This window comes from Empidonax traillii, unplaced genomic scaffold, assembly GCF_003031625.1.
Source record: "Empidonax traillii isolate 1590-97213 ecotype Southwest subspecies unplaced genomic scaffold, ASM303162v1 scaffold1:size7828297, whole genome shotgun sequence".
In the NCBI taxonomy this organism is placed as follows: Eukaryota; Metazoa; Chordata; class Aves; order Passeriformes; family Tyrannidae; genus Empidonax; species Empidonax traillii.
This window is the reverse complement of record NW_020955194.1, coordinates 5,598,165-5,612,108: the sequence shown is the minus strand read 5'-3', so window position 1 is coordinate 5,612,108 and position 13,944 is coordinate 5,598,165. Positions and strand designations below refer to the sequence as shown.

Below are 13,944 nucleotides of genomic sequence, written 5' to 3'. Positions count from 1 at the left end.
GTTTTTTTTTATTTGTTTGCTTTTGTTTTGTTTTTTCTTGGGGGGGAGAGGTTGATTTTGTTTTGTTGGTTAGTTTGGTCGGCTTTGTTTGTTTTTTTCTTGTTTTTTTTTAACAGGACTGGGGGGAACTTTTTTCTAAGAAAAACTATTACAATATTTCTACTTACACAACAATTAAAAACTACCACAAGTAACCAAAATGGACCATTCTCAAGTTTTACTAAATGTACAGGGATACATTTTTCTACATCTTTCATGATTAAAAAAAAATTATCCCTGTAGCTATCTTGCCTCACATTTATAACCATGTTTTGAATCTGTAGCTTAGATTTTAACACTGCCTGCCTGCTTAAGAAAGTTTGTATTTATGAATAAATAAATAAATAAATAAATATTTTCATATTTTTAATCATCAATAGAGCATGAGTATTTTTTCCTTCAATTGCTCAAAATATGCAACCAGGCAAGTGTAAAATCATTTTCAATGGTCTACTGCTAAAATAAACAGAAAGTGAAAAACACATCAAAAATCTCCACTGTGGTATTCATACTTATGATAGTTTTTCACAATTTCAAGAAGTGTGTCTGAATCCTACAAACATACAAACCCTTTCAATAAAATGCTGTATCTATCTTTTCTGGAAGAAACCAAACACTTCAATTTATCATACCCTACAAAAGCATTACATACTTGTTTTCTCTCTCTTAATGCATAACATAAATTGCACAGCCTGTCAGTAAATCTGCATATTAACATTAAATAAAATTTGTCTGTTAAACAGTTAAATCTGGCAGGATACCACTTTCCAGGAAGGTAAAACATAAACATAACTACTTCTCATGCTTTTTTTAATGTATATCTTCAGTCATGAGGTTATGACTGACGTTCACAAACTGAACCATTCTGGAAGTCACTTTGTTCTAACACAACCAAAGCTCAGTTGCCAGCTACTAATTCATTAAACTGCATGGAATCAGTTGCATACCCTTTCTCAGCTTTTGCACAGATTTTACATGGACAGCTTGAACAGCAACAGACCCTGGGACAGAGGTCAGAGTCAGTAGGTTGCAGTGGCATTTACCCACAGTCCTGGACAGGAGTCATAGCTGAGGCAAAGGTTTGCTCTGCTGAGATTTAGCTTACTCTTACTATACTTTCTGTTTGGTTTTCTTACAGTTTCTTTCAAGTTGTTAAAGAGGAGAACCCCCTGCAAATTTATTCCTTACTTACATTCCTCTCAGTAAAAACTGGTCTGCTGATGTTTGGGTTTTTTTCCAAACTACTTTCATGTCCCATAGTTTCAGAATAAGAAGTAGCAGTGATGAGTGTAATGTGGTAGTAATCTAGATACTGTTTAATTATGTCTTGATAGGATGAGAACCATTTTTTTTTGCAGGATCCTAGCAAGCTATGTGGCAGTCCAGTCATGTTGTATCAAGCACCTACTGTCCCACAGTGTCCCAGCCCTCTTTGCTCTGCCTGTGGAACATGTAAGGTTTTTAAGATACCATTGTAGCAGAAACTGCAAGATGTTCTAAGACCTAGAGAAGACACATAAAGTCTTCTTCCTTTGAGGTATCAGATTTTATTTTCTTTCTGTGATGCACACTGATACAATAGTATCTGGTCCAACTGTTATTTTCAGGTACATGATTTCACTATTAGCAATAAACAGCAGTAATGGTCAGGTAGTTTGCCTAAATTCAAATGTTGTCTACCCTTGTGAGTCTGAACTGGCCTTTTTACTACACACTTCAGTTTTGGTAATGCCCAGATGAAAAGGAATACCTAGTTTTTGTACATATTCACTGTCTTTTACACTGATTTTAGCACTAGAGCCTTTGCAATGTGCAGAGGGGAGCATTACGTGGGTAAATCGTTACAACGTATAGTTTGAGGAAAAATATATTACAGTAAGTGCCTTATTTCCAGCAAGGCATCTGAAAGCTTTGTGCTATTGCACACACCTGTTTGAAGTTAAAATCCAAAACCAGCATGACCACTTACTGAAAAAATAAGTCAGAACAAAGCTTCTACTTATATTCGAAAGGACCACTCGTTTAGAATAGATGATCAAGGCCAGGAGAACAAAGAAAGGAAATTCTATTTCTGAAACTCCGAAGTTTTTAGAAGCAAATTTTCAGAATTTAGTTGTTATCTCTGCATCAGCTTTTCTAAATGACAGAAATAATGATCACTCAGGATACTATTATAAACTGAAATGCTAATTAAAAGCCCATTTAAGTACTCTGAGCCTTTTTCCTGTGTTCACAGCATCTTAAATTAGTTTTTCTTCTTCCCCCAACATTCACACACACAGACACACACAGACACACACAGACACACACTGAAATGGGAACCTTGCAAACGATGCATAAGAAGGAGAAATGTGAACTTCCACCAGAATGTAAGGGAAGGCTGTAAGAGAAGGCTTCTGGTCATCTGCATTTCAGATCATCATAAAGAACCCAATGTGAGACTACTTTTTTCCAAGTACTCTAGGCATTTGACACTTTTCACATGATTAAACAGAAACACATGTTCTGATGAAGTTTGTCTAGATTCTACACCCATGAAAAAAGTTTGGGTTGATAGTGGGTACTGTACAAAGCACAGACTCTCATGAGGACATTTAGTTTTTTCTAAAAAGCATTTTGAATTGAACAAAAGTGTTTTTAACTGTTTTGCTCAAAGTCACATTTTCACACACTCATCCCAGAGCTATTAACCACAAAGATGCTTTTCACAGCTTACATACAGTATCTCAAATTTGTCAGCACTTATACTTTCCTTTTAACCTACAGTTTCCTATTAACTTCCCCTCTATCCTTACCACACACCTGTATGAAGGCAAGGTGCTGGGAGCCTGCACAATCTTGCCTTCCACGGCCCAAAGGTTTATGATTCTACAAAAGGAATATTAACATCGAATGTTTCTTGTAGTTTCACTTGGTGTCTCACCCCTTCATACAGAAATGGCAAACAAAAGGGCAGATTGCCCTTTGGATTCCCAGCTTACTCAGAAGGCCATTAGAGATACTTATACTTGCAATTATGCAGTTTCTAATCACTTTATGAACAGAGTGTGCAAACAAATTTAATTAAAATTATATGTTTATATAATATTAAAAAACCCAAACAAAAATAAAACCAAAGAACACCTTAGAAAAGATCTCACCATGCAGATACAAGAAAGAATTTTTCCACAATGCTGGTGGTGAAATACTGCAATACAGCTTGCCCAGAGAGGTGGTAGATGACCCACCTTTGGAATCATTCAAGGTCAGGCTGGACAGGGCTCCTACTGACCTGATCTAGTGGAAAATGTCCCCGCTCATTGCAAGTGAACTATGATTCAACCTTTGTAGATAAGGAGAAGTAACTTATATAATTGATTAAAGAACTCACCAAGCAGTTTCAAATATGTTACCTCATTCCATTCCTAATTGCCAGCTTTTTTTCTTATGCCTTTCACAATGCTCATGACAAAAAGAGAATATATTTGTTCAGATAGATTCTTGATATAAATTAAAACAGCAAAAAGAAAAAATAAAATTTGAGTGGATGAGGATTTGAAGTAAATCTGTTTGCTTTTCCCATATTATGTAAATTGAACATTCATCAGAAGCCTCACCCACTTACACAAAAGGCTACCTGAACGGCATAATTTTGCCTTATTTGTTATTTCTTAGTTAACTTGAACACACATCAGACAACCTTTTCTGCAATCTCATTTACTCTTGCCATTGACAGAAATAGCATTTTACCATTAAACTAAATGAGAGCAATCTTAGGATCACTTTCCTCTTTTCATTGTGGTAGATAAAGGTACTTAACAATAATTTACTGTTATGGAAAAGCCCTGCAGCAAGACTAAGAAATACCACAAACAAGCTAATTTCTGTCAGAAAAAAATAGTGGTTACAAAATGTTTTAGGAGAAAAATAATGTGTTGCCCTTCCTTCACTTGGGGTAAGGTAAAGATCCAGAAAAGCATGTAAAGGTACTATGCACCACTTTCAAAAACCTGTAGTCTTAAATTCAACGTTAAAGTGTTATTCTTCAGTCATTTACAAAAAAATTTCTTCTGTCTTCAGTTGTATAAAGCCATACGGTTGACATAAGTGTCTACCCAGATGCAATAACATAAATCAGAGAACTGTGATAACATTTGGTGGAAAACTATCCCCGAAACAATTTGCTAGCATTTGGTTACCAGAATGAATTTACCCATTAAGAGCATGTACCTCTGTTCAAGATTCTATTAGAAATAAGGAAGAAATTAATTTTCTAGGCAGTTAAATCCCAATGATTTAATCTGGAGACACATCACTAACACTTTGGTAGGATTAAAACAATCAACAAAGAGTATATGTTGCTTTCTAGCTGTTTTGTGATAAACAGCTGTGCCATCTTCATTGCTTTTTGTGCATTATATTATTGTGTTTTTACTGTGAATTATGGAAAGTTAGGACAGATGATATAGATGGAAGCTGTGAAAAAACAGTAAAGAAGGAAGGCAATGTTTTTAAAGGAGCTGACAATAATTTAAAGCAAAGTGGTTTATTCTTAGCATAAATTATAAACACTATTATGGATTGAATATTACTATCAACTCTGTTCAAGAGCAGCATTTGAAAGAGGTGACAGTAGGCTCTGGACAGATTCTCCCTATAAAACAGACCTAGGTTCATGTAGTCAGTATTGCTGATTTTGTACATCAGCTGCACAAGAGAAACCAAAGGAAAAGAGAATTGTCACAAACCTGTTTTCTGAGTAAAAAATAAATACTCTAAAATTACAAGGAGATTTCATTCTCACTTTGAATAAAATTATAAATTTGTGACTTAAGCCACAGTTTATATAAATAGCTTATAAAGAATATAAAAAAAAATTGCTTGATTTGATATGCAAACTGCTTTGTTGGAGAGCCGTAGGAAACTACTATCCCGTACTGCTCTCTATATTTTTTTCCCTGTATTTTGATGCTGTTTAATTAGGAAGACATGAGGGTCAGTAGTGCCACAGATGCATTACTAACTGTCCCTGACTGATACTATACACAGAAAAATTTGGGTAAAATGTTACACCACAATTGTATAGTTTAAAAACTTAAATGGAGATACACAACTTCTCATACTCTGCTGAAATCTTCTAATCAGCTAGTCCTCGATTTTTTTGAAAGTTTTAATGTCTTCCAGATTTTATCCCTTGACTGCACCTCTTCCCTCTAGAAAGTGACAAATTCATTCCTCATAAGGCAAGTCATTAAAGCTGAAATTTTATTATTTAACCTATTTAAATTCTTCAGTCTAAGCTGCTGTCCTTCAAAAAGCACCAGTCTGCTATACTTTAATGGCCTAGTAATTTCACACCTCAGCTTGCTACAGTAATTCCATATGCTTGTCACTGCTGTCTATACTGTCTATATTATATCAAATATAATTCCAAATGCATCTCCAGTTCTTCTTATTGAATTTCCCTGAATGAATTTCTCTGCGTAGTTAGCTCTTGACAGGCACATATCACCCACTAAGACTTACTACTATGAATTTCACCAACCTGACAAGCAGGTTTGTGAGAAGATCTGATTCCCCACTCATTGTAATACTAAAAGGTTAACTTGAATTTTTCTCTTCCTCTAATGGAAATTTTCTCATACCTTTAAATTCACAGGGAAGCGAAGGATACAAAAAAGGAATGCAAAAGGAAAGAGGAAGTCAAGGCTTGCAAACCAAAATTTTCCCTCACATATACCTACTGCAGTGAAAATATTTTGAACATATTTATCAACTTCATCTCCATTTCCTAGCTCCTCAGAATGATCCAACTTGGAGCTTTGAATGACTTGATACTGACTCTTGAAGACCTTCTGAATACAAGTGCTATGGGTCTAAAAGCTGCCTCCTACCCCTGCCCAAAGACATTTCAAAAATATGTCTTTCCTTTCCTTTACCCTTGCCTGGACAAAAGGTTACAAAGTTGTTTTGTGTTTTCAAGGCAAGGTTTTGATAGACAGGGCTCTACAGGGGTGGCTTCTGTGTGAAGCTGCCAGAAGCTTCACCCATGTCTGAGAGAGTCAATGCCAGTCGGCTCCAAGATGGACCCACTGCTGGTCAGCTACAGTGGGAGCACCTCTGGAATAACTTTGTTAAGAAGGGGAACAAAATCCTGCGCAATTGCAGTGGGAGAAAGAAATGAGAACATGTGAGAGCAAGAGTCATGCAAACACCAAGGTCAGCACAGAAGGAGTGGAAGGATATGCTCCAGGTGCCAGAGCAGAGATTCCCCTGCAGCTGAGCCCCTGCAGCCCATGGAGGTCCATGGGGGAGCAGAGATGACCTGCATGCGTAGGACTCCATGCCCAAGCAGGTGGATGCCCAAAAAGAGTCTGTGACCCTGTGGGAAGTCAGTGCTGGAGCAGGCTCCTGCTCCAGAACTTGTGACCCCACGGAGGGAGGAACCCATGACAGAGCAGGTTTGCTCACAGCACTTGTGTCCCCACAGGGAAACCACACTGGAGCAGTCTTTTCTGAAAGGACTGCACCCCACAGAAGGGACCCACACCAGAGCAGTCTGTGCAGAACTACACCCTGTGGGACTGATCCCACGCTGGAGCAGAGAAACAGTGTGAGGAGTCCTCCCTTTGAGGAGAAAGGGGCAGCATAGACAATGTGTGGTGCACTAGTCACAGCCCCCATTCCCCATCCACTTGCACAGCTGGAGATGAGGATGTAGAGAACTCATCAGTGAAGTTAAGCCTAGGAAGGTGGGATGCATGGAAGGAAGACGTTTTGCTTTTCATTACCCTGTTCTGATTTGATTAGTGATAAATCCAATTATGTACTCAATTTGAGTGTGTTTTAGCCATGATGGTAACTGGTAAGTGATCTCTCCCTGTCCTTATCTTGATCCATGAGCCTTTTGTCATATTTTCTTCCCCCTTGTCCAGCTGAGGAGGGGAGTAACGGAGCAGCTTTGGTTGAGAAACTAGTGTCCAACCAACATCAGCCAACCACAAAAACACCCTGGGACTTCGAGGCGTTGAAAAAAAAGATACATTATTGGTTCAGATGACAGCTGACCTTGGCAATTTAGTCACCTTCTTAAAAACAGCTTAGATAAACAGTATTTGTGTTCAAATGCTGAAACTTTGCAATCAAACTGCTTGTGGTTTTATAAAAATACCAGATTAGTAAAAATTAAAAAAAAAAAAAAAGGAACATCACTTTCTCATTTTTTCCACTGAGATGTAATTGTTAAAATAGGCCATATTCCTTTAAATTCTCATTTCATGTCCCTTTCTAATGTGACACAAAATTTTGATGAAAAGTCATTTCAGTATTAAACTGTAAAGTTCATGACCAGAGGTCTACTTTGTGTTTCTAACCTAAATTACACAGTTGCTTCTTATTAGTATATTAATTCAATTTAATTTTAAAACTGATTTGGAAATACTGCAGGGAGAAAGAAGAGATATTTTTTTCTGCAAAAACTCTACTGCTGCTGCATACTAACTATAATGCTTCAGGTTAAACACATAAAATTGAACTTTGAGTCCAAAAACCTACACCCTGATTTTGCAACACAGATGCATGCCACTGAAATATATTAATTTCCATACTGATGTAGCATCAAAATGTAAAGACAAGCCTCTGCCAAAAAACTTTTCCATTTCCCTCTGCACACAATAGTGCAAAGCTGTGACTGTGGCCTGATTTGATACCGTGTTCATTTGCAATTTCTGATATTTGCAACTTTTTGATATTTTACCTGCTCTGCAAAGTTATAACTGAGCAAACAATGTCAACGATAAGAAATATTGCTCCATCTTCAATCTCTTTCCACCTATCACAAATCAAACCACTCACATAATAGGTCTCAGTATATTAAAAATAACAACATGGCCTAGTTTCTTTAAACATAGCTTAGTCTTAAGTTTTCAAGGACATCAGTAATACTGATGGATTTACCCTAATATCATGAAAACTTTTTTTTTAGCTAAAGAAGTGATTTTATTCCAACTCAGTGTGAATGTAGTTCTTAATTTTTTCTGGCATATTTAAACAAATTTACTTTTCCCCAGTTAAAAACAGATAGTTACTACACTTTTATGATTTCACAACTTCTCCTGATTCTTACAGAGCTATCCAGACCCTTGCATAACCCAAGTTATTTCCTCTATACCTCCTATGCATCAAAACCTAGAAAACTTGAATTTGCTTTCCCATGGAATCTGAGTAGTATCCAGTCTACAACAGTGGCTCCCCAGTGGGAAATTACTGTGGTAGGCAAGGGGATGAATCAGTTTAGGCTTGCAACTATTTACATTTTACATACAGCTCTGAGTGCAAAGCAAGTAAAATGGTGTTCGGTTCCATTCACAGCCCAGCTTAATAATTCACCTATTATACATCATTGCATTATGGCCTTGCATTACAACAATAGGAACAAACCATGGGTATTGGTTCAATGAGATAAGGGAGACAAAACTAAAGTATTGCCTCAAATTTCACTTAGGTTAACACCAGAACCAAACAAGCCTAGCCAGCAGAATTACTCAGGTTTCAAGAAGAGAACAAAGAAGTCTGATTACAGCAACAAAGTTACTTCCCTTTCTAGTGCTGGAAGTACAATATAGCATAAGGTCAACTGTCCTGAATTTAAAACAGACTCAAAAGTACCTAGCAAATAATTTACTAGAGAATTGTGGCAGTCAGAATTAATCTTCCACATTCTGCTTTTCCTCCTCCTCCCTCCCTTAAGGCAGCATTTGCCTCACATCAAGCCTGTGAGCAAGATGAAGTGGTGGGAGAATGTCAGTGGTGAGGGAAAGACGACAAAACAACCAGTCTGTGAGCAGCTATCGTCGTCTTCATTCTACCTCTGTTTAGATCTGCTGGTTCTTTCTTTGCCTTTCATATCTGCACCAACTCTGCATTCCTAAGAGCTGTTGCTTTAGCTCTTTTAGTGCTGAGGAGAGAGTTTTTGTCCCAGCTGAGTCATATTAATTTAGGGAGACTGGCTTTACTCCCTACAACAACCACTGGAGTGTTTCACGATCCCTGCTATACTTTATTTTTTTCAGTATCTAATAGACTTAGCCTGTGTATCCATCTTGTTCCTTCTTTGGAGCATAATTATAGCATTGAAGTCTGATCTTTTATTAATTCAAATGCTTTCCTAAGCATGCCAGTGTTGCTACTCAAGGGATATCTGATTTACATATTCCCATAATTTCACTTCTGATTACTAAATTCATCAGCTTGCTTCAAAGTAGTTCATATTATAAACATAGTAAGACTTTCAGGAACTGATGTTCATTGCATATTTAACATTTTTCTCAGAACAGCATCACAGTTTCAAAATAATAATCAACATGTTTATTAGAAAGTTTACTTTCAGTGAAAAGCATGCATCTCTACAGACTGATCTTTTAGTGGAAGACAAACAGGCTGTTTTAAAACTTTAAGGTTTAGAAATAAAAATCAACTTTTATAGGCACTAGGTACTCTCTGCTGGACAAAACTGATTTCAAGTTGACTCTTCTCACATCTTCAACCAGACATAATATTGAAATAACTGTATCAAATCTGAAAGAAGTATGTATTGAGAACAGAGGAATTTCAGGCGAAGGATTGGGACCCAGGAAGCAATTAAGGATAGGGATGCAGGAAGCAAGTAATTCAGGAAACATTACTTCTCTTTCTGAAGATGTATCACTGTTTCATAGACTTGCTACAAACAGAAACAAACACAAAACCACAAAACTTTTAAAAATTTTTTTTTCCCTCTCCTGAAATATTTAAGAAAGGTTATGGTTGGTTTACTAGTCATCTAATCCATACAAAATTATGAAGCAGAAGCATGAAGTTGTAAGTTTTTTAACATGCTCAGCTTCTCTGACTGATGGATGCTGAGGGCATTCAATACTATTCTGAACTAGATTCCAGCAAAGTGGCTCAGGGTAAAAAAATTTCCATGTTCTTACATCAAGAAACATTGCACAAGGAAGAGGTACACTTAAGTAAAAATCAGACTCCTTTTTGTTTTCTATGGATAACGTATAATGTCTGCTAACTTACAAGTATCTAAAAGTAGAATGGTGATTGTCCCTCTCCGCTCTGCACTTGTGCAGCCTCGCCTTGACTTCTGTGTGCAGTTTTGGGCATCACAACATGAGAAAGACATCTAGCTATTAGAGGATGTCCAAAGAAGGGCAACAAAGATGGTGAAGGACCTTGAGGGGAAGCTGCATGAGGAGTAGCTGAGGGCCCTTGGTTTGTTCAGCCTGGAGGATACTGAGGGGAGACCTCACTGTAGTTTACAGCTTACCACGAGGGGAAGCAGAGGGGCAGACACTGATCCCTCTGTCTCCAGTGACAGGACCTGAGGGAATGGCCTGAAAGTGTGTCAGGGGAGGTTTAGGTTGCATATTAGAAGAGATTCTTCACCTAGAGTGTGGTTGGGCATAGGAACAGGCTTCCCAAGGAAGTGGTGGCACCACTAAGCCTCTCTGAGTTCAAGAAGTGTTTTGACAATACTCTCAGGCACAAGGGGTGATTTTGAGGTTGTCCTGTGCAGGGTCAAAAATTGGACTTTACTGATCCTTGTGGGTTCCTTCCAGCTAAGGATGTTCTATGATTCTAAAACTTTAATATTAAAGTACCAACAGTATGTAACTAAGTACAGTTTTTGGTATTTAGAGAAGGCAAGGGAGAATCAAACCAGTGCCATTTACAGCTCACTATTATGACATGTAATCACTATTCACAGCATCATCTGAGAATGAAAAAAATATACCAATGCTATCATAATTCTAGGTTATATTGACACTAAATTATTTTAATAAGGTGTTAATACAGTGCTATAATAATAGAAAGGTAACACTGATCACTGCATTCTAATTTTATCTGCAGGATGCTACACCCAGGAAAACCAATATGTTTTACAAAACCAATTTGTTTTATTTAGGGAATTCTGTGGAGTTCCCTTGTTTTTATTCACAACTTTTTACACTTACATTTTATACTGAACTTCTATGCTGGAACAAAGTTTCAATCAGCATATTAAATTTTCTGTTAAATAAATACTTGCTTTTCAAAGAATTCTTTCTTTAAAATGATAATATGATCTTAGATGGCGTAAATTATTATAGTTTATAATAAAATGACAAAAGAACAGTGCATCCCATCAAATAACTGGCATAAGTAGAAAACTTCAATTCATCTCCTCAAAGAAATCCAAGCAAAAAGTAAGTTCTGCTACTGCAAAGGAGGAGTCCCATCTTCTAGCACACATCGGTCTCTCCCAAAATGAGATTAAAAATGAAAACATACCTATAACTGATTTTGTCTGCTTATTTTGTATCTATACTAAAAAATATTACAATAAGAATAAACACACACAAATGTTACCAGAATTAATACCACACTAAAGATCTACTCAATATTTAAACAGAACCAAAAGGGTTATTTTCTGTATTGCAGCATCTTTCAAAGCAGGAAAAAATGCTTATTAATGATAGAAAAATTTACTGTGGTCAAAATTAGTCTATTGATTCCTAGCTGAAGGGTAAAAGATCTACAGAATTTTTCAGTCAATCACTAAAATCTCATTTAAGAAGTTAGATAAAACTAGATATTGCTAATAATTTAATAAATCACTAGGAAACAGGGGAAACTATATAAATCGGATGTTCTTTACAGCCTGCAAAACTGATTTTGTCCCTTGAAAAATGTTAATAGCTCAAATTGTACTTAGCATATTTCACAGATATTTTGGGTAGATTGAAGTGTTTACAGTTTTCTGAATAATTCTGACCAAGATATTTCTCTAACTGCACATAATTTTGTTTCATGGTAATTTTTAACATTAAAAAAGTATTTTTCTTCAGTTCACTGTAGTACTGCATATCTATACACCTTATAGATTGAATAGCTTGTGTAGAAGCCTGGCCATGAAATTCTAACCTTAATATTAAAGAGCTAAATATTTGTTTGGATAAAAGATCCACTTCACCGTTTCTCTGCAGAACCACTAGAGGCTACAGGATTGAGTATGTATGCCTTAGAGAATCCACCGCGATAAACAATTTTTCTGGGCCTGAAGACGAAAATCAAATATGGGATTCAGTTTGATACTTCTTAAAAGGAGTTCACAGCAGTCTACCTGGTAATAATTCACAGTATTTCCTTATTTAAACCCCCAACATATGCATGCCAACATCCACATCTCCTTCAGCCTGTATCTGGAACAGTGCTTTACTCTCAAGCAGGATTTGGAGGGTAAGGAATAGATCTTATCACTATACCAAAACTAAGAACCCTCCCTCTGCTCCTCAAGGAAGACCTCCATCATGATTTACTGGGAACCGCCCTACACACAGAACAAGTGACACACCTCACAACCATCTAATGTGCACTATCTATACAACTGCCCGCCTATCCCGCAGGTTGTCTGTCTCATCTACACTGCACTGCCACAGGGAAGGCAGGGAAAACAGCATCCATCAAGAACAAACCAAAAACTAACTCTGTAAGAATGGACTTAATGCCTTTTTTTTTTTTGCTATCCTTGTCCTCTGTATCTTCCATCCTCCCCACAGCACCAGGTCCAGTGCTTGCATCTCTCTCACTAGGCAAGGCAGGGTAAGTATGTGATAGTCTGCAGACCAAGAATCCTTCACTTGTGAGCTCCTGGGCGGCTGCTCAAGGGAACTTTTAACTTTTGACCTCTGCTTCTCTCTCTCTCAGTGTCAGCCAGGACATGAGTCATGTCCTACCTAGCTACTGATGTTCTAAGGCTTGTAGGAACGTAATTATTTGGGAATCTCTACCTCTGCTTCTGATTTGATGAACAGTGAACTCAAAAATCAGTACAAATCTACTACGCTTCATAGACTGAAGACAGAAATCTCAGAAGCTCCATTTACTCAGGAAAACAGGCTGAGAAGTTCCTCCCAGTTCTCCCAGTTCAGCAATGTCAGAAAAAAACAGAGAGGGAGAATGTCAGCAATGTCAGAAAAAAACAGAAATTTGGTCCCTTCTCTATGCTCAGGGATGCTGGAGACGCTTTATGAGTGAGGTTTATATTTTTGGGAGGCACGTGGGAAAAGTAGTTCATTTTAGGTTCATATGCCACCTCTTTTGTACAAAAATCACCTACTTTGAGTCTGCTAGGAGTTATAGTCTCAGAATAAAACACTGTTATGAAGCTACCACCTGAAAATGCTTAAACCATCATAATTATTAAATCTGTGGTTCTCATATACATATCCTTGAGCAAAATTAGAGTGTTTTCTTTTAATTAATTGCTGTATCAGAAAACAGCAAATAACATGAAAGAGATGTAAATAATATTTCTTTGCATAAAGACAGACAGGAAGCCAGGATAAATAAAAGTTCAGAAAAATATCTCATGAATTTGTACAAATTAACACATCAACTAAAATTCACTGTCCCAGACAGATGACCAGACAGAAAAGGAAACAAATGGTATAATTAAAAGCAAACTAAATCTGTTGTAATTGCAGAAAACCTACACCAAGATTTTCTTTATTGTTGTTCTACCCCCCGTAACACTTGGGAATGTCCTAAGCACATACTTGTTTTTATGAGAGCCAGTCTTGAAGCATCTCAGGTGTTTAACTTTACATGGTAGATATGCTCTAAATCTTGATGATTTCCCAATTAAGGACACTTCTGATTGTCAAACTCCACTCTCATTATATATTTCTTATTAACAAAACATCAGCTCTCAGATAGGAAGAAAGTTGCAGTGAGTTCTGGTGAGAAAAGAAACAGCTTCCTGTAAACGGAGGAGAGAGGAGTCTGAACTCACTGAGGTCCTGCACAGCTTCTTTTATGTAAAACTGGACATGCACAAAACAGAATATAAGGCAAAATATGATTTAGTCACATCTTTCAGATGAATGAGATCCC

At 37.1% G+C, this 13,944-nt stretch overlaps 1 protein-coding gene across 10 annotated transcripts in view; it reads right to left on the bottom strand.

Moving 5' to 3' along the window:
* DMD (dystrophin) overlaps positions 1–13,944 on the bottom strand; it is a 996,724-nt gene that overhangs the window by 398,896 nt on the left and 583,884 nt on the right. The window lies entirely within an intron of this gene.